This window comes from Takifugu rubripes, chromosome 14 (genome assembly GCF_901000725.2).
Source record: "Takifugu rubripes chromosome 14, fTakRub1.2, whole genome shotgun sequence".
NCBI lineage: Eukaryota > Metazoa > Chordata > Actinopteri > Tetraodontiformes > Tetraodontidae > Takifugu > Takifugu rubripes.
The window spans coordinates 1,597,609-1,619,273 of record NC_042298.1 but is presented as its reverse complement, the minus strand read 5'-3'; positions in this window follow the sequence as shown (position 1 = coordinate 1,619,273).

The window sequence follows — 21,665 nt, the reverse complement described above, 5'->3', positions numbered from 1 at the left end:
GCAGTGTCTTGTGGCCTTGCAGTCGTAGTTGTACAGCAGAGGGCTGAGGACACAACCCTGGGGGATCTAGTGTTTAGGGTGAGACTGGGGAGGTAATGTGATCCACTCTGACCAGCTGTGGTTTACTGGTCAGGAAGGTGTAGGCCCACCTGCACAGGAGGAGTCCATGCGGGTTAAAAAATAATGACTATATTTAAAGACAATCCTGGATTTGGCTAGTTTTTATCAGATAGAATGTGTCTGTGATAAAAAACAGCCTGAAACTTTTCTATAAATTAATGTGCTGTGAGTGTTCTCATTTGGTTGTTGCAATCATGATGATAAGATGGAGTCATATTGGGGTAAGAGGGCCCTTCTCAAAGGCATCAAAGTCCTAGAAACGTCTTCCCCACCGGCCAAATAAGCTATCTCATTATATAAATAAGTTGTGAGCATATTGATTAGAGGTGTTTAATTTAGCTCACCTCTGTGACTTGGCAGAGACGGCCTGAAGGGAGCAAAGAGGCACGAAGGGTTTGAAGAATAAAAAGGCTCTGTTAGAGTGACAGCCATCAGACCAAAAGCTGAGCTCTAGATCAGCCACAGACACAAACATCGCTAATGGAGGGAAAAAAAAATTCCCTTTGGTAAAGGCAGTACATCAATTCTGACAGAATATGTCCAGATTACTGTGTTTTTTGTTAAAATGCAAAATAAAACTCCGCACAAGCGCCAATCTTCATCTTGTTATATAAAATATCATTAATGCAGGTAGAAAGCAGTGAAAAAAAAAAAAAAAAGAGCAGACCTTGCTCCTGGCAGCACAATTTTATCTGCGTGATATATTCTTTTTAATAGTAATAAGCTTAGTACTTATTTTTTTCATTATAATAGAAGCCGGTTTTTCTAATTTGTGGTAATGCAATCACGCAAAGCTACAAAATCATTTCAGCTGGAACCAGATCTGAAGGACTCGCAACGACGGAGCTGGAACGTGGGGCTTTTCCACAGACTGCTTTCACAAATCCACATGCAGAGACATTATGTGCGAGAAAACGTTTAAAAGGCTGCAGCTACCTTCAGGAGGGTCTACAAAGGAGGAAATGTCAGTTTGGCTGATATCACGTGAAGTAAAATTGTTCCAAACTGCCAGTTTTAGCAGAATGCATCACCCATGTATATGAAATATGTTCTGCTATTCACAGTCCCTGGGAGGCTCTTTCCATCTCTGCAATTATGATATAATAGCGGAGTACTTTTCTTTTATTAAATGCATTAAATACTTGTATTAAATTCATAGTTGCACATCATAAGACTTTTATGTATTAGGCCTGAAACCAGTGGCTTCTAGTCTTCAACATATCAAAGTATTACCCGCAGTTCTGACAATATTTGAGCCAAACATCTTCCCAGATCCACACATTACAAGACAGTCTCCTCTGCCCGTCTTCATAAATTAAGCATGGCCGTTTCTAAACATTTACATAATATACCCAAAATAGACTCAGCAAGTAAATTTACATGCGGCAGCAAACTAGCTGCATTATTAAAGACTCGTGCTCTCCTCAGACTCCACAAAGTGCTGTTGGTCCATCAAATATCATAACTCCAGTCCACGTCTTTCCAACGGTCACAAGGACAACGTTTGACTAAGAGGGACAGATGGACTGAGGCAAAGTCTGCATGTCACCAATCTCTCCAGCAACCTTCTTAAGTTGCCACTAATCAACAAAGAGCCTGTTGGGGTTGCAGCCCAGGGGAAGCCTCAAGCTATTTTCCAATTAGTGTCACCAGAGAGACAAATAGGAATTCTACACAGCACACTCGAGAAAGAGAGCGAAAACTAGATGAGGGGAATTTGAGAGGTGGAAGGGACGGGAGAGGACAGAGTTGTGCTTCGCTGAAGAGCTCCTGGTAAGGACAGACAGAGAGAGGGAGGGAGGAGGGGAACCAAGTGAAGAAATGTGAAGGATGTTGTGGCTGTTATCCCCTCTCTGGGGTGAGCAGATTAAGTGATTGTGACAGCAATTTGGGCAAAACAACATTCATAGTGGGACCGACAGATAGGCAAAGGGCCAAGGCCTGCCTTTGAAAAGAGTCATTCATTACCGAGACCATCGGGAGGGAATGTGGCGGACAGGGTCTCCGGCTCGCTACTATCAATTAAGTTCTTTGCGCTTTGTAGGCCGAAGCTGCGTGAGAACCACAGCACTTCTAGCTCCTAAACTTGGATTTTTAAGCTGCAGAAGAGCACTGACAAGTCAATCAAGTCGAGGCAACAGGTTTGTGCGCGTTTCACAGGTACAGGTTACTGTGCTGGGATACAGGTGACTTATTGTTAACCCTGCGAAAAATGTCCCGTCACATCATGCTGCACGCATGATGTGACGGGACATTTTTCGCACGCGTGTGGACGAGCAACTCACGGTGGTTTTGTAATTCCTGGTGTTGAGTGCTAACACAGTGAATTGTCAAGGTTTGACAATTTCAAACATCTCATCAGACACATGGAAACACTCTGAGTCAGTTATCAACAGTCTCTAATTGAACCAGAACAGGTTTACTGAACCAGAAACTCTTTCCTGGGGGTTCTGAGGCTTTCTCATGCACCAAAAATGCTAGCGAGGGCTATTATTGTGGTGTGATCGTCGTGATTTCGAAGGATGAGGCATCCTCACATCACGCCACCTTGCTGCTCACTGTGTCACACATTCTGCTACTTCCCCCAACTTTAGCACATCTTGATTGCGTTACCTGCAAGCAAATGCACCCATTTGAAAAAACACCTTTCCGCAAGTGATTATCTACTCAGACTCTGGAAGCTTGTTAATTGAACTAACAAATACATATTTAACCGGGTCAAATGAATTACAAATAATCTCTGCTTTAAAGTTATTAAATATATTTTGTATGGTGGAAGAACCTTAAGAATATTTGACACCCAATGTTAATTCTGTATTTTTCCCAATGGTAACAACTAAAGCGTTAAGACCAAACACTGTATTTATCGATCTTGAGTACAAGCATCTAACAATGACCACAGATTTTATAGAATGGGACTCTGAAAAGAGGCAGGTGTGACAGTGATCAGCACAAAAGATTCACATCTAAACACACTCCCGATAAAATTGAGCTGTGATCCAAATCTATATCTATCCAATTTATCCAAACTTTGTGTCGCTTGTGCGTCATATTCTAAGTTGGGTGTTGTGCGGTGCTGAGATTAGATGGGGCTAAGAAGGGAAAAAAGAGGGGAACAGTTTGGTGGAGAAATCCTCCCCTGCCTCCTCTGATCCCATCATCACACCATGCATTAGTCAAGACTCGTGGCCCCTCTGACGTCTGCAGAGACTTTGTGAGGGAAGAAGGAATCCATCAAGAGTAATGGTATTGCTGTATGCCCTCAGGGCAGCCATCTTTTATCCTTACCCATCATGCCTCACACATAAACTATGCAATCACAGCCCGGGTTTGCTGGCAACAGGCGGGTCCCTCTCAGCAAACGTGTGGTCTTCATGCTCTATTTAAGCAAGAGTCAGGGGTTTTCACTTTAGAACTGCTCTCTCCCATCACTCCTTTTTTCTTCTTTTACCTTAACCACATGTGTCAGGTCCCTCTTCCACCCCCTCTCCACCCCTTGGCAGCTGTTCCTTCACATTGGCTGCCATTTCTTTCTCTGCCTCCCTCTAGATGTGCCTTCACTTGCTCTCTTTTGATTTCTCCCACTCTCTGCACTTGCACAGGGCGTTTGGGTAAAAGCACAGTAAAGCAGCAGCGGTGCATGCAAATAGTGGTGCAACACACCTGGCGTGTTGAATTACATTAGCAATAAAACACCCACCACAATAAAATAAATCTCAGTTGATAATATGTGTATATAATTACACTTATTGTTATTATTATTGCTGCCAGCAGCACCGAGTTTGAAGAAATCACATTTTGGTGGCACCAGCAGAGACGAGCGCTGAACTGTGCTCAGTGAAGTCGACTGTTGCAGTGCAGCGCTGCAAATCTGTCAACAGTCAGACTAACTAACCAGCGACACCACTAAATGGTCCGCTCCAGACTCTGGGCACATCATCTCATTAATCCCAGCTCTCTCTCCGGGTGATGGGACTTACAGCAACCCTCCAAGGGAACTCTCGCTGCCGATATCCACAAGAGCCTAACGTGATAGGACTGCAATATAGATTTCACTCAAAGAAAAAAGGCAACTTTGGCTTATTGCTTGATTTATATTTAGATGATAAAGGTGTGTTTTACTGGAGTTTTTTTTTTTCCTTTTTTTCTCATTTTCATACTCAAGCAAACAAAATGGATGTTTATACCTCGCCTAAAGTGGGTTTTTTTTACCCTGAATCCTCTGTTACTCATTAAAACTGTCATTTCACCATCCCTTGGACCATTTAAACCCCAGAGACACACAGAGTAAATGGATATTATACTTTAACACCCCTCTCTCTTTCTTTTAAAAATGTCTTTCTGGACGTGCAGCCTTTAAAGGCTGACTGGATTTTGAAGGAGCACTGGTGAGCACAGCGGAACCTCTGCTCTGGGTAGGGAGCCTATCTCTAGTCTATGTCTAATTCATCGCCCCCATTCTGTCACTTGGACTCGGGTTTTAAAAATGGACATTTTATTACATGCTGTTTTGTTTCCAGTTAGTGTTAAGCACATTCAATTAAAGTCGGCTCCCTTCCCATCCTCCCTGGACCGTGACTCTCACATGTGCGCTGTGACAGGATTTGAATCTAGGGAGCGGAGCCAAGTGCTGTGCGGTGGGGGCAGGCCTGAAGCGACGCCATCGCAGCGACATGACAGGAACACTTAATCACGGATCGCAACTGGGAAACAACAAGCGGGACGGACAAAGAGTTTCAAGTCTTTTTTAGCTTTAATATTTTATTTAGTCTTCAGCTCTACTCTTCTTCTCCACTTGTATTTACTCCAACCCTTTTATTGCTCCTCTGTTGACATCCGTATACACGACAAGAGACTGTTAAAATTAGATATGTGGACATGGGACCGAGCCGTTTGCTGTAGAAAGCTTTAGTTTCGGTGCACTTTGCTGTAAGTTATTGTATATCCTTTAAAATGAAATCCAGCTGATATTAAATTTCCGGGTTTTTTTTTTTTTTTTTTTTACCTTGTGTCCCATACTGATCTGTGCTATAAATCAAATATCCTGTCATATCCGTAGAAATAGGAAAAAGCACACGGCATCCAAAAGAGGAGTGTTTCTATTACATTTTTCTTTCATAACACTTCTTTGAGTTAACTCAAAGCCTTTAACTGGTCTCAGTCTGGTTCAGAAGGCTCAACAACACAAACACACAAACATACACGAGGAGGGTTAGACAAAAAAGACTTGGTCAAACTGACAAAAGTACCAATATCTGGTTTAAGGACCATGGTGCTCCCGAGCAAACTCCCCTGATCCAAACCCCAGAGAATCTTTTGGCTTTTATAAAGAGGAAGATGTGAGACAGAGCAAGAACACAGAAGAGCAGAAGGCCGCTACCAGAGCAACCGCGGCTCCTATGACCCCTCAGCAGTGCCAGGCTGCAGTGCTGCAGCAGCTACGATCTCTGACAACTATGTCAAGCAGATTCTCATCTGACATTTGCAGTCTGTTTTAGGAATCTAGCACCACAAATCTGAGCGCTTCCTGTACTTTGTACTCCCTGCTGTAGACATGATCTTAGAAAGTTTGGTTTTTGTTAGACAGACTCAGAAGATTTTACCAAAGGGAACCATTTTTGCTAAGCTGTAGGCCAGTTAGAGAGTCGCAGGGTGGGAAAAACAGTTTCATTTGTACACAATTTGCAGTTTTTTAAAAAGCCATATTATATCTGATTTCTTTTTAATAGCCATCCATCCATCCATCCATCCATCCATCCATCCATCCATCCATCCATCCATCCATCCATCCATCCATCCATCCATCCATCCATCCATCCATCCATCCATCCATCCATCCATCCATCCATCCATCCATCCATCCATTTCTCAAGGCTTGGTCCCTGTAGCAGCCAAATTAACATCCGTAGTCACATTCAGTGTTCTGTCATGTTACATTAAGGATGTCGTATTTTTTATTTTTTTGAACATACCTACAATCAGCCACAGAAGTCATCTTTCCATGGCTGGAACCATAATTCACAAGCACTGGCTGATGTGGATTGACTGATCAAAGGACTCATTTGTAAGAACAGACAACGTGTTCTACTAACCGTGCGGGAATGTTTTGATAAAAGCGCACCAAGTCCCTAAAGCTTAGTGTTCCGTGCGTCAACTTGGCTCTGCATTGATTAGACACAGCTGGAAAACGAAAACGAGGCTGAGTACTTTCAAATATACGTGGAAGAGAGAAGAAAAATAGTCAAACTTAAATTGGGATGGATCTATAAGGGATTGGGCAATATTTAGAAATACACATGTTGCCTGAGTCATTATTTCAGTTTGTTTAGTTGGTCACATCTAAAAAAAAGGTCATTGAGCTACTATATTAATCCAATCCGCAATGTGACACTTAATTTGGAGCATTTTTTCCAAAGTTGAATGAATCCAGCGGGATCATATTGTGTACTCTGCGGCTTTTGTGTAGCTGGTTTCTTTTCTTTACGGACAAGCTCTGCTGGGCAGAGTATTAAATACGGCTCACACACATATAAGTCACCTAAACATCGCTGTGGACTGAAATAGACCACCGTGGGGGAAAGCCACTCCCAATAAACACCCCTGCAGGAAAATGGCCCTTAGCAGGCCACTAACACCATCCAAGAATGGCTTAAGGAAAAATGAGAAAGAGCCTTTGACCTGGCCTGTAAACTCCCCAGATCCCACCGCAATTGAGTCGAATCTGGACAGAACACAAGAACTCCCCCACCGCCTCTGTCATTGTCTGCCTCCTCTGTCCATGTTCTGACAGGTCAGAGTTGTGTCGCAGTCATGAGAGGGACTCAAACAAACACTGAGTGTTTTCAGCGTGCCGGCTGATGGGAGGGACCGCTAATGTTGCTCTTCTGCTGAGAACGTGATGCATTTCCACGCATGAGATGGAGCGAAAAAGCATCAGCGAAACGGTGACAGTCTGTGAATCACGTTCACAGAGGAGCTCACGGCGTTAGAGAAGGTGCTGAAGTGCAGAGAGAGGTGAGTGTGACAGACGCCGCACGCGGTAGTAATTATGCATCCCAGAATTGTTCAGTAAAATGTATGAGCTTATAAATATAGCATCAGAATGGAGGAGTTACTTTCAAAAATGTTTTTGTAAGTTCTGTGATGTTCAGATTTTATCTTAATTTTTTTTTTACTTGTCTTTTCTGTTTCTGTTGTTTGGGTTCCGTTCTATCTGTTGGCTCCTGAAAATATGGACGCGTCCATGTTTGAAAAGCCTTCTTTGAGGACCGTTGCTATATTGGGACTGTCTCAGGTTTGTGGCTCTCTCTACTGTCTTGGACTCAATATCGTCTCCATTAGTCTAACTTTGGACTTGGCGCAAATATTTGGCTACAGTTTCGGATCCTATTGTTCTCCAATCCCTGCATTTCCTTTTCATGTATTATTAATTTGATCAGCCAAAACATCCATTAAATCTATTAAATTTCCTCGTATAAACGAGAGTGGGTTTGGCTTCCTGCTCGGAATGTACCGACTAAATTAATTGCTTTGCTTCATTTTTGTTATATTTACAAGTCAGGCACATTTCTCAGCATGGTTGATGTGCATCCAAAGTGACTTCATCAGTGTGAAAAGAGCATAACAACGCCAGCTCGACGTCTGGCGGCTAGGCTCTTCACAAAAGACGGCTAGCTGCACTCGAGAGGAGGAACAGCTTCTCTACGCTCCAATTTCTTTCATACTATCAGCACGATCGAATCATTGGTCATCTGTGCACGTCCGGTGGAGCCTGGAAGGATCTTCAGGTTGCATTAAAGCAGAATGGCTCTGCCTTCAACACAATGAAAGAAAGAAACAACAAACAAAAAAAGACAACCAACGACAGACCACTTTGTCCCCCCCGCTGGAGATAATCTTGTTTTTGGCTTGTGCGATAGGCTGAGATTACACAGACGCGCCAACTGCTTCTGATGGCTTCTCCTTTACGGCAACAATGGATTTCTTAATCAGGTGTTGGTGCAAAACTACTATTTTTACTCTCCCTCCCGACGCAGATCAAGAATTTTTAATCCCACAAAGCCGTGCGAAACACAACGGGCAGCGCTCATTATGGTAATAAAGGAAGAGAAAGCAAATTGCACTTAATGTTTGAATTGTGGGGTTTTTGTTATAGATTTTTTTTGGGGTGGGGGGGGCGGGCACAGACACACAGTCAGGCCTAAAATGAGCTCTTCAAACAAGCGCTGCTGAATGGATCTGCCAGTGTTAAAACAGTGAGGATTGAGGGATGAATCATGGAGAGGAGCAGGTTTGCTTGACAGTATAGGTGTTCCGGGATTAAAGGAATGATCTGTGTCCTGGATGTTTTTTAATGCACTGTCACATTATGTAAATCCCTGGCATATGAATGCTAAAGATACTGTATTTGCTACGCGGTGACGCCCCGTCAGCCATGAGGGTTGGCCTCAATTTGTTTCCAAACCTCAATCGTCTCATCCGGGCGCATGCCTTGCTGCTTGCGTCTTAAAACACCGGCACAGTTTTATGCCGCTGTTTACACGAGTTACGCTTTTTGAAAGATCAGAGGACGTTTCTGCCGCGCGTGAATAAGGCAAAAGTTAAGACGGGGAGAGAACAAACACTCCTCTGGTCTGTAAGGTTCTGGCAGAGACAAGGCGGGTCTCCCGTCTCCATCTGCCCTTCTTTTGAGTTGAGTCAGCTCCGGCCCGCCGTACTCACCCTCTCTCCCCTCTGTCTCTTATCTATCCTGCCCTTCTCCCCACTCCGCAGACCTGCTTCCTACTTTCCTCACCTTTAACACTCGGTGCGCTGATGGATGGAAACAGGCTAATTGACAGACTGACCTGAGGAAAAGTAGCGTCACTCCTGCTTTTGTCTTCAGATCAAACATCCCTCTCATCTGGTAGCTGCACTCAGTTCTCCTCACTCTCTTCCCCAGCTTCTTACACCAGGCTCCGAGCCTGCTGCTCTGTGTGCTTTCCTATGGACTAGGGAATGAATAATGGCCATGAGCGTGGGCAGCTGGTCATGATAGATGAGGAGGGCAGGGCCTGTTAGAGGAGACAGCAGATAGACAGTTCGAGCAGCTTCAACAGGGCTGAACTTTAACAATGTGATATCCACCGCTGAGACCAGCCTCCAGCTTTGTCTGTCAGAGAAGCTTCCTTCCATTACAGTCTCCTGCAAGCCTGGTAAATCACTGTAATTCAAAAGGTGCACTGACAACTTCCCTCACTTCTTTTTTCCCCCAGTGTTACAGTTAAGTATATATGTATTTATTCAAATAACTTTGCAAGCATTTCAGTGATGATTTCTAATCAAACATTCATCCATCCTGTCAGCATCTATGTGAGATGATACTGGATAATCTATAGTTTCAGAACTTTAGAATTGTTAAGTTTTAGATGCATCCAGAGTATAGATAAAATATCTTTACACCGCAAATAAAGTCACGCATGTTGACGTATTGTAAGGCAATTACAGGTGACTACATTATTAATGTGTCAGTGATTGTTTTCTATTTATTAAATATTAAATACATTAAAAATTAAATGTCTATAAATACAACATTCTATGGTTGCTGTGTTGAAAAAGGTGGATGACACAAAAGTCATTTAAAGAGCAACTTGAGGACAGAAATGCATTGGAAATGAATGCAAAATTGACTTGTCTCAGCAGAATCAGGCTAATCTAAGAAGACAGCAGATGTGAAATATTACAAAACAACTCAAGTCATTCCTTTACCTGTAGACTTTGGATCAGACTGACATTTTTCTTTTGTTATGTGAGGCACAGCAATTACCGTAACAGGCTCTGATGTATTGTGCTCCATCAGTAATGACAAATTACCCATTATATTTTTGATTCATTTGTAAAGGCAATCATTCGTGCGTAAAAGCAGCCTTGGCTAACGTGAAGTCAGCTTCTGCCTGGTACTTTAGCAGTCACATCTGCTTCTTAAATCAATTGGTCCTATTAAAACAGAAAAGAGCCTCCCTATCCATACAGCAGATTAAGATTTAAGACTATAGTGCTGTAGAATCTGGATATTCCGAATGACCACATGGATATCAGGAGAGGATTGTGTGCTGCAACCACTTCAAGACATTTCTTCTGGACATTGGGTATCACCTCCTCAGAACATCTCCCACCATCCTCTGCTGTTTCTTTTCCTTGCTCTCTGCGCTCCCTCAGGACGATCCATGACAACCCACCCGCATGTTTTGGGCTCCAATTAGAGGAAAATAAATCAGGACATGTACAGTTGAAGAACAGGCCTCAACGCGGACTGTTGCTAACAACACTGTCCCTTCCCTGACCGCGCTGGATTTCTACAGTTCCGTTAGGTTTTCCATCAAAGAGCCAGCAAATGCTATCTTTATGACTGTGGAAAAACCGACAGCTGCCGGTAGGAGTGAAAAGACTCCCGCTGACAGCGTGACAGACATTATTGGCTCACTTGAACAATGGCAGAACAATGGTATTCTTTTGTGGGGAAACTCTTGGAAGCCAGAGGAAATCAGGCATTTCCATTCTGCCGGCATACATCCCGCACACAGCTGGAAGGCAGAACACATGAGCCATTACGTTATAATCGTTTGCTGCTTTTCATTCTTAAAAGGTTGCTTCATTTGTCCAGAAACATCGTTGCATCATAGTTTTAGCCTAAAAATGCACACTACCAGCTCCCTTTACCAAGTTCCTGGAATATGCCACATTTACCCCCAAATTCTTTAAAATATGCAGCATTTCCTGTATCATTTCATTATTGTCATTCTCAGGCAGAAAGAAATGTTGCCATTAAACTTCCATTGTTACCTTCAACAACTTCACGCTGACTGAGGGGATCCATGATAAAGCTTGTCATCTAAATCATTCTTCCTTTTAAGGGCAACGTACACATTTTCATCCCATATGCCAAAAGGAACTAATTGCACCTCGGTCCTTGTTATTCTCTACAAAGCTGTACGGAATTAAGGCACATTTAAAATAATTGAAATGTCATTATGCAGACAAAACTTTAAAAAAGAAGCCTTTATTGAGGTGTTGCTGCTCTGGAACACCACAGAGATACACTCCCCCCCGTACATACAACATGTGCTCCGAGAATCGGATTTATCAAATATATCCATTAGTGGAAGAATAATAATCAATGCTAAATCAAGCATCCATGGCTGGAACAAATGGAACACCCCAGAGCAAAGAGCATGTCCATATTTAGACTTCCTGACCACCAACAGAGATGATGGCTGCTGAGACCTTCCCCTGAGGAATCCTCCAACATGCAGCAGGTTCAAGTGATCAGTTCCTCTTCAAGCCTTATTATTTATCCATTCCTATGAATTAGACATGGCGGGGATGGGGGGCGGGGGACGACATCACAACCGTCGAGGGCAGAGCATCCCGGGTCTGAGACTTTTTATTTAAAAAGTTTTTTTGTTTTTTTTTCATTTCGCCTGAGAGGACCTCATGTATTTATCATAACCATGTGTAGACCCACATCTGACTCTCACTGAGCTTCGGTCCACTCTGAACCTTCCTCATCATCATCCTCTTTAGTTGTCCGACCTTTTCCTCGCTCACCGTGGCACAGCTATGATAATTATATACGTCTCCGCAAGAGTTCATTGTCTCGACTTTGAATGAGGTATCCAGAGCCATGCAGGTCATATATATATATATAAAACTATATATATATAGTTTTTAACCTCACTTTTTCTCATTTACAACTCTTCCAACTGTAAGTTACAACCATCCCTTATGCTGAATAAGCCTTTTACAGGAAATATACACAATTATCATTACTGTTCTACTCATTATATTCCCTCTGATCACTATAATGGATATTATTAGCATCATCATTGGTTGTGTAGTTATCGTATTAGTAGTGGTAGGAGTAAAAAAAAAAAAAAGGTTTGGACATTTGAATAACTATATGATGGAAGAACAACTGTTAATATGCATTTATTTATTTATTTATTTTTTAAAAAAGGTGATTATTCAACCAACAAACTTTTCTCCTGCTGGTACATTTGCAGAGGCCTATTTACTGATTATATTTGGCCCGTGTTAGCTTCCATGCTGAACACTAAAGGAAAGCTAAAAAAGAAATCATACTGATCAAAGAACTAAGCTACTCTGCAATTATGGAGAGGATTTTTTATGTGGCCCAGAGGAGGAGCGCTGCTGATGAGGTGTGTAATGGAAGCATGTCCTGAATACTGCTGCTTGCCTGTTAGCCAGGGGTTCGCCTGAAGTGGAGGTTTGTAAAACAAGCTTTACAGGTGTTATGTTTCCCATGTAAAATGCGGATTTAAAGAGATTGCGAGGGTGCGAAGAGGCGACGAAGGTGCTGCTCAGTTAGTTGACATACATAGAACAAAATGGTGTTTTTGCTTTGTTTCTTGTTTTTGGTGCTTTTCTCACTGTCACATGAGCAAAAGTGGAAGAAAACAATATGACACCAGTGATTAAAGAGAAATGTGTGGTAGGAGTCAAGAAAGTATTAATTATCCACAGGATAGGGGCTTCCCATTGAGAAACTCATGTGATATTCAAAAGCCATCCACACATCGGACTGGATTGAATGAAAATGATGGAATCGTGTTCTAAAATGAGAAGGAAGTAGTTAAGAGAATTGTGCTTCCTCATTAACATGCTGAAGTGATAAAGCAGCATTAACGTAACGTGTGCTCCCTTTTGGTGCAGTGCAGCAGAAGCAGCTTAATTTTGTTGCAAGTTCTCTTTCTATGTCCGAAAGAACCTGGACACACTCTTTCTAAGACAGACAATAACAGAACAGACCCAGCCTCATCTGTCATTCCAGGCTGTTCCAAAATCAGGGGCCCTGACCACAAAAGCCAGGTCACAGTCTCGAACTTTGACTCGAACGACCGGAACAACACCTGGAACGCGTGTGGTGCACGGTTGGTTCATTCAGGGCTGTGATGGGAATTGTGGCTCTTTTCAGAGAGCCGGTTCTTTTGGCTCTGCTCATCAAAATGAGCCATTTTCTAATTTAAAAAAAAACAATAGAAAAAATCAGTAAAAAGATATTGATTTAAAAACATTATATCAATTGCTTATCAGCAGAATGCTAATAAAGAATAAATTAAAACATACAAAAGCGACACAAAGACCCCTCAAACACTCAGTATCTCAAATAGACAAATAGGTCCAATCTCTGATTATGTATATTATTTATGAACTAGCTATTTATAGTCAACCAACAGATATGATTAGAGAATCAAACCAAATATAAATGAAAATGTGAACAAAACACTAAGCTAGTTTAAGCTAGTTTTTAGCAAAGATTGGCATCAAGAGATCAAGCGTTTCTATGATAAATAGATGCCACCACAAATCATGACCAATCACGTGCAGCTTAAACAGTAAAAAGAGGAGAAACCCCCCCACCCGGTGCTTGTTCTCTTAGCAGTTCACTTAGATAACTAAGAGGAACTTAAAAAAATAATAATAGAAATAACAGTGACCAAAACAATTTAAAAAAAAATCAGCTCTAAAACGAAGAGACAGCCAGTGGTGGGAGGCCAGCATGGAGGGGAAATTAGTTGGAGGTAAAAGTGGGACTGGTGGGAGAAGATGAAGGCTTGGAGGACGTTCTCAGTGGCAAGATCAGATTTAGTCTGTATGTATATTTTTTTTTTGTTAGCAAAATTGTATGTGATGAGGTCAATACTGTGATTTCAGTTGTAAAGATGAAAGACGCAACAAGCCAAGGAACAGTTTATGTGCTCTAACCGTATAACTGCAGCAGCAAGAGTAACCAAATGCCATATATCCAGCGATGCTGGGAGTGTGAACACATCCTGACCAGGGACATTTTTACACATTTGTGGGTTTCAAAGCAAGCTGTGGCAATACTGGATGTGGCATAAAGCAATGCAGACTCTTGATTGGACAGAATTGTCTGCTCCCTGTGCCCCTCTCTCTGTTGGACATCGACACTAATGGCCAGCGACAGAGATGCACTAAACACATTAAACACACTACGCCCTCAACATTCCGCATCATTGTTTAACACACATCTGGCATGTTTGTCACACCACAGCAGTGTCCCCAAATAACCGATACCAAAGGTGAGCAGAGCAGAAGCAAAGGAGCTTCTGTATGACAGAAAATGCCATGAAGAAAGTTGTACAAAGTGTTGGCAGGCAATGGAATCAGAGGGTTTGCTGTGAAATGTTGGCAGTTGCGTTGGGGTGGCTCAATACCCGTCTTAGAAGAACATTAACAGCGGTATTTTAGTCTGATTTCTCTTAGCTTCAAGCGATGACCTACCATTTGCTTTGGGTTGTCATAGTTCACATGAGGTAAGGGAAGATGAGGTGCGGTTAGCTTCTTGCTGTCCCCTATTTATCTGGGGGAGGGGCTTATTGTGACAGCTTAAATCCTGGCTGGATCACGGAGGCCTTGAATTTCCTGTGTTCAGACAGTCTGTCTCACTTGGGATTGAGCTCGCGCAAACTCATTTGATGGTGTTGGAACTTTCAACAGACGAGGAGAAACATCTTTTGTTTGTGCCATGTCACATTTAATCAAATGTGTTTCATAAAAAAAGGAACATTAGCAGCAGAATCTCTCAACAAATATCTTAACATCCGAGTAATGTTGAATAATGAATAGCTGATCCCACATGTTCACATGGTATTACCGTTTATAGATTCCTTAAAGTGACACAATGTTGCTGTGATATGTTATTTACACAGAAAATTACTTTACATGCTTATATATGATCCCACGACGAGACCCCCTTCCAATTAGCCTTCACTTTTGCATGAAATTTATGAAATAAATGGAAATAAATGCAACCTCATGCTAAAACGGGGTTCTGATTTATGGTATTCATGAATCTTTGAATTGTAATTTGGAATAAAAAGTGTAGAGCACAGTCAAACACAGCCAAACCTCTGGCAAAACCTCCTAAAAGGACAGAAGTGGACACAAGCAGGACAGCGGCTTGAATGCCATCTTCATTCTGTTTGTCTTTTGTGGGCGGCAGGAGGATGAGCAGAGGAAACAGATCTGGGAGCCAGACAGGGAGAGAGAATTGCCTGCAGCATTGTGGATGTAATAGGGGAAGGCAGTGATGCGTTGCTCGTCTGGTCACCAGGGAGCTTCCGTCTCCCGCGTTCGCCACTAGCTCTCGAAGGCCCTGAATCTTCTGCTGCCTTCTCGTCCTTGCTCTCTCTTTAGTTTTCAAGTTTTCTCCTCTGCTGTGCCCGAGGTAAATATAACCATGGTCTCTAGAGAGTGGGTGGGTGAGCGTTCTCGGCTTAATGCGAGCTCGCTCGTGTGTCTACGTGGTGAGCAGATGTGGTTTTACTCCCTCCCCTCCACTGACAGCTATCTCGTCCACTTGAAATTGGTTCGCGTGGTGTGGCCCTGTCTTCAGGCCTCCGTTAATGCCCGTCCGATTACATCTGGTTCCGTCTCGGACTCACAAACGCAGAATATCACAGACCGCAGAAATCTCTAAATCCGTTGCCCAAAATGTATAAAGGCAGCAAACACATAAAACCTTAATCAGTCATATGCTAAAGAAGCCAGTGATCTGGTTGAGTATCGCTGGGATACCCAGTATTGGCTGGGATTTGTGAGTGTTCCTGGCAGTGTTAAATGGCCACTACCTGCACCAAGGACTGTGGTGGTTCATTAGAGAGCATGACTCAGACTACAAAGCACAAGCCCGCGGGACTGTTAATTACAGCTTTCTAATTCATTGATGGGGTTTGGACGGCTGCTCTCACCCAGCGGGTAGTCAGGAAACAATGTGTGGGTGAGTGTGTGTGTGTGTGGTTTCAGTTGTGTAAACTTCACACACGACACCAAGGCAAGCTCAAAGGATGGTATATGACTATATATCACCATATATAGTTATCTTTGCTGATGCAGCCTTTTTTTAAAAGTATGTGATTCTTTATCTATCAATGATAGTTGATGTTTGAAGGCAAAAGTCACTTCCATTCAGGCACAGAATCACTTTTATGTGTAAGAACTTTTGTTTCCACCGACTGCGTTGAATGAACGTATATTGCCATTTGTTACAAGATGAATCTGAAATGTGTCACATGATCTGGCGATCAAAAACTGCTATGAATCTTGGGAATTACACACGTGTAACATGTGCTTTAAAAGGGCGGTCATGTAGAGCTGCTCAGCTGTTCTGGCCGAGGACCAGTGTTTTGTTTGGGTCTTTGACTGATTGTAATTTAGTTTTGAAGTTGCCTCAAATCCATTTAGAGTGTTTGACATTATATCAATACCCACTTAAAAATGAAATAGCCCCGACAGTAAATCCTGCGCTGCAACTTGCAACTTCTCCTCAGCTCAGGCAGGTAATTAAAGGAGCGGAGCAGCAATTTCTCCAAAAACCCGACCACTCCCAACCCACGCGGGTTTCTTGTAACGTGATGAGCAGTGAATATTCACACGGTCGCCGTAAATAGATGGCTAAATTAGAAATCAAACCTGAGGAAACAATTTGTTGTAATGACAAGCTCCTTCAAAAGACCACAGGATGTCTGCCTTCCTCTGCATTTTGACAGCCTTTCTTCACGTCGTAGACTCCTGACAGGGCTTTGTACGCCTCTTGTCGCCTCAAATCTGTCTTCCGCTGCTATTTTCTACCCCGCCTCTTCTGCCTCCATGCTTTTAGAGACGTTAATGTTAAATTTAATCAGGCATCCATTTCCTGGTTGCTCAGGTTGGATCCTAAACTGAGGAGCCACTCGTTTTGTTTTTGTTCCTTCCACTGGATCTAGGATCCCATTGACATTGCTGATCGTTGGAGGAATTCTGTGATGTTAATTCCAGTTGATGGCATTTCCCTTTCAGCTTTGTTGTAACCTGATTATGCCAATCAGGCAGTCTAATGAGTGGAGAATATGAGCCGTTGGCAGCTTGCGAGCCCCATTTCTACAATCATTTCCCTCTCTCAAACCAAAAACAACATAAAAATGTATCGAGTAATCGCCGCTGGTTGGCAGGTTCCAAGCGATGCACCTTGAAGCTCTCGAATTGGAGCTGGTTTCTCTGGAATCTTGCCTTTTTGGTGGGACTAATGTCTTCCTGATTGAAACTGTAACCTCAGAGCTCCTGGTCAGAGCAAGACTCATAACACAACAAATAGAACTGTGATGTGTAGATGTATAGATGAATATATGTGATATAATTCTGCCTTTATAGGCTACGCCCACCCCACCCCCACCATTCAATACTGATTCTCTTTGATTAACTACATTAATCAATACAATCTAGAAAGTGAAACAAATGTATTCTCATGACTATTTTAAACAAAAAAAAAAAATAGAAAATGTTTTTGATTTATAAAAAAATAGGGTCTATAATGTGGGCAGCTGAATAGTTAACAGTAGAAGACTAAATGAGCGAGTAGTCCGGATGAAGAGAGTGACAGATCTGGGATAGATGCACATTTCTACTTCTATTTGACAAGGAAGTTGGCAGAGAGTAGAGAAGGGCAGAGGGAATAGCACCTTCATCATCACCACAACCCTTAATGAGGTGCTTAGTTGGGGGTAGCTGGGTTCTAGGATTTCCGTACTTTCTAAGGTCACTGAAACCAGGCCAGGGGATGCAAGCCATGAAAAACTGGTGTAAATTACCTCAGAGTGGTGCTCTAAAGTATACAGCTGATTTTAAACAGGCCCGGGTTGTTTTTTGTTCAAGTAACATGGTTGACTTGATGTTAACAAGGGAGGATGCACTAAGGGAGGCACAGACAACCCCTAACATGGCAGTCGCTAGCTTAGGACGCAAGGTATAATGGCTGATTACTGGGATCAGCAATAATCTTATATATTATCTATTGAAAAAATTACAAGGTGATAAAAATAATAAAACCATACAAATGGTTGGTTGTTAGCCTTGTTAGCCATTGCAACACAATGGCTGCCCCATCTGGGGGCAGTTCTGTGTTGAACCACCCAGATGCTCTCTCATCATGCCAACGTGCTTCTTGGATTCAAATTGGTCCGTAAAGGCCATCCTACACTTACAGGTGTAAAAATACCAACGTTACACAGTGCTGTTCCAGGGTAAGAAAGATAAGAACATGCAGAAATCAATACAATTGTATAACAGAAATGATTCTTTAAAAAATTTCTACTGAATATATAAAACGGAGATTTCCCGTGACACTGCAGGCCACATTTTACAAACAATTATGAAATTGGACTAGTATACAATGGATGGCCTGAATAATACATGAGATGGTGTTATGGAATATCCTGTGCCAACTTTTTAATTAATTATACCAGTATCGGCATGGGGCAATTCAAAGAGACATTACTAGCATTCTATGAACTCAACAAACCCGAACATACTCTTTTTTATGCAAATTTAATGGCATTTCCTTTCTTTTTTTGCTGTAATTAGTAAACGGCAACTGCACAGTCATTTCCAGGAAGTGCATGAATACCACCAACACATCTGTGAAATTATTAGGAAAGCAAAGGACCTGAACTCTGCTGTGTCAACACTGGTGCCTTAATGAGCTGCAAACTCTGGGAAACTTTTCCTTAATTTGCCTTTAGGTTGATGGAGTGTGTAAGTGCTGCTTCAGAAGCTTTTTGCCAGGTTAATATGAAAATCAGAGTACATTGACGGGGAGGCTGCATCAGTTGGGCTCGTGTTGTCCACCCACTCAGGCCGAACGTTGGGGCCTTCAGCAGTTGTGTCTGCCAATGTGACTTTCATGTACAGTGGACACAGGTGGAGAGGGCCCACAGTCCACATTTATAATCCTTGAATCCAACATCTCAGATCTGCTTGGTTGACTTGAAATTGAGCAATTAAACCTCTGGCTATGATAAGAGCAAATGGGAAACAGTGTCATGATTTTGTCATGACTCGTGGTAACCAAACTCAACTTTCACAACTTTATGATCAGGCAAAATTGGAGATGCCTAAAGATGCTTCTGGAATAAATTTGAGAGCTGGGAAATAAACAGATTAATGTCTTGTTTTTGCTCTGATAATCCACCACTCTTGGAAAGGAGAGAAAACACATTTGAAGAAATACACACGTTTTGGAGCAAACCTTTGAGACGCCGATCTTAGACTTCACACTTTACAACGGAAGACTGAAGAAACCGTGAACTTTGACCAAAAGCCCTGACCTTAAGCCCCCCACAACTGTTAGGAGAGTCGCAGGCTAGATTTTGCTCTCCTCCAAAGGTGAAAATGGATGGTTAAGCGTGAGTTCCTCGAAGATGCCTTTGTCAGGCCTTTGCTGGTGACAACTGGATATATAATATCCAGGAACGATCTGCACTCCGTTCACCTTTTCACAACTGGATATATAATATCCAGTTGTGGTCCAAAGAGCTACACCCAATGACAGCAGACACGGGAGTTTGCAGAAAGTGTGGAAGTGACCAGAGCAGCGGAAGCGTGAATAACAAGACCGACAACAGGATCGTAGTCGTGATCTCTTTCTGTGAGTATTGCACAAACGACCTGCAGGACTCTTTTCTTGTTAGAAGGTGATTCAGGCACGACTCACAAGCAGACAAACAACAGCACAATACTGTAATCAACTCAGATAACTTCACCACAAATTGTGAAAAGGTGAACGGAGTGCAGATCGTTCCTCCGAATGAGGGGCGCGTGGTGAAGTAGGAAAACGGGGAAAGTTACTCGAAGGGATGGAACACAAGAAGATACCATCGACCCACATTTACCACAAAACCAAAGAAAATGGTCAGACTCTGGTGATCGGAGGAAGCGGCTTTTGATGGGTGTTGACTGGTAACCAGATGCAGGTGTGACGGTCACCAGCGAAAGGTACCCAGGTGAATCCACCACGCCCCCTAGTGAGAAACCAGGAACACAAAACACAAACAAGAGGCACCAAAACAGGCCATGACATTTCTGCTCTGCATCCATGTTTCCAGTGAAATACATCAGCACTGCATCAGAACTTTTCTTGCGTCACTGAGTTTTTTGATACATTGTTTGGAGACCAAGCAGAGCCCCCGGCCATGTCTAGTGATGGAGAGTTCTGTAGTGCGAACACCCACCGACCTTGCGACTCCTGACCGGAGAGCCATGTAGCGTGAACAGCACGGCGACCCGACGACTGAGAAAGTCGTGTAGCTTTAGGCTGCGTTGACCAATGAACGTCAGGTCACAGGTAAAGAGCAGAGCATGAACAGGACCATCAGTTTCTCCAGACAGACAGAAAACATAGAGTAATAAAAAGGAAACGATGTGCGTGTTTAAATACTGTATATGGTCACCTGACCTATCATTTGACCTATCTGCATTTGACTTGAGTATAGAATTGATTAATGCTAATGCAGAATAAAGGAATAGCCCAAATTGTAATACCTGAAAATCTTATCAGCACCACATGTCATGGATCTGATAGGAAAAAAAAGTGATGACACATATATTCTATGGTTGAATTCATGTGGAAGCACAATCGAGTTGTAATATCACCTGGCTTCTCGTAGATAATAAGAAATGATAAATTCACCAGCACTGACAAAATGTCAGATGCTATTAATATTCCGTGGTACCATTCCAACATTTATAGTTAACATATCAATGATACCAACAATGGTATCTATAATTAGGTGAAGGTATTGCATCACCCCATTTAAGAGAACCTGTAGTTTCAAAAGAAAGTAGCTAATAAAAGAAATGAGGGCAAAGTTCATGAAAAATCCTTCATGTCAGCTTCTGCTGAGCTAAATGCTGACAGCAGTGATTGTTTTGTGTAAGGTCATCATTTGTCCTTCCACGTGTTGCTAATGTGCAGGCTAATGGGATAAATTTGACATGGCTGTTAATGTTGAGCTACAGCAGAAATAGAATTTGTGGTGCGGAACCATCTCTTAATATTGTCCAATAATCTGTCAAAAGAAATTAGCTTTCCCCAGCTTTTAAAGTTGTGAAGAGGCAGAGTTTGTGCTCTAGGGACTGAGCAGTTAGCGAGGGTCTGACCAGAATGTGCCGGCCACCGTGGCTCAGAGGCGCTGCCTTTAAAACGTTAACTCCATATGTAAGCACTTCTTCAAGGGTCTTTAAACCCCTTCTTGCTCTCTGTCTGTGCACCTGTGTCCGCCCCTAGCTATTAAAACTCCATAGATTGTCTTCCGTCATCTTTGTTTATAGATGTAAATGATTTCTGGACAGTGTTGGAGTCCAGGACTTTGACACAAATCCACTTGCAATTCAACCAATAGATTCTTCGGGACTCGAGGACTACTGACCTGATCTGTCTGAGCACCTGCAATGCCTCAAGGAATGTGTGATCAAATTCACCCTGCATTGCTCGACTTTCCCCTGATTTTAATTAACAATCATGAAACAGGCACGTAAAACCTTCTGTTTGCCAAAGAATGATTGAAGACAAGTTTTAATCAACACCTGTCATGGTCGCTCCCAGAAAAGTGAAAGCACTTTTGTAGGCTTGCCAATTAAAGTTCGGCATTAGCCTTTGTGAAGAGTCAAGTATTGTTTGAACCAGCTCGGCTTTTTCTAATAGGCAATTG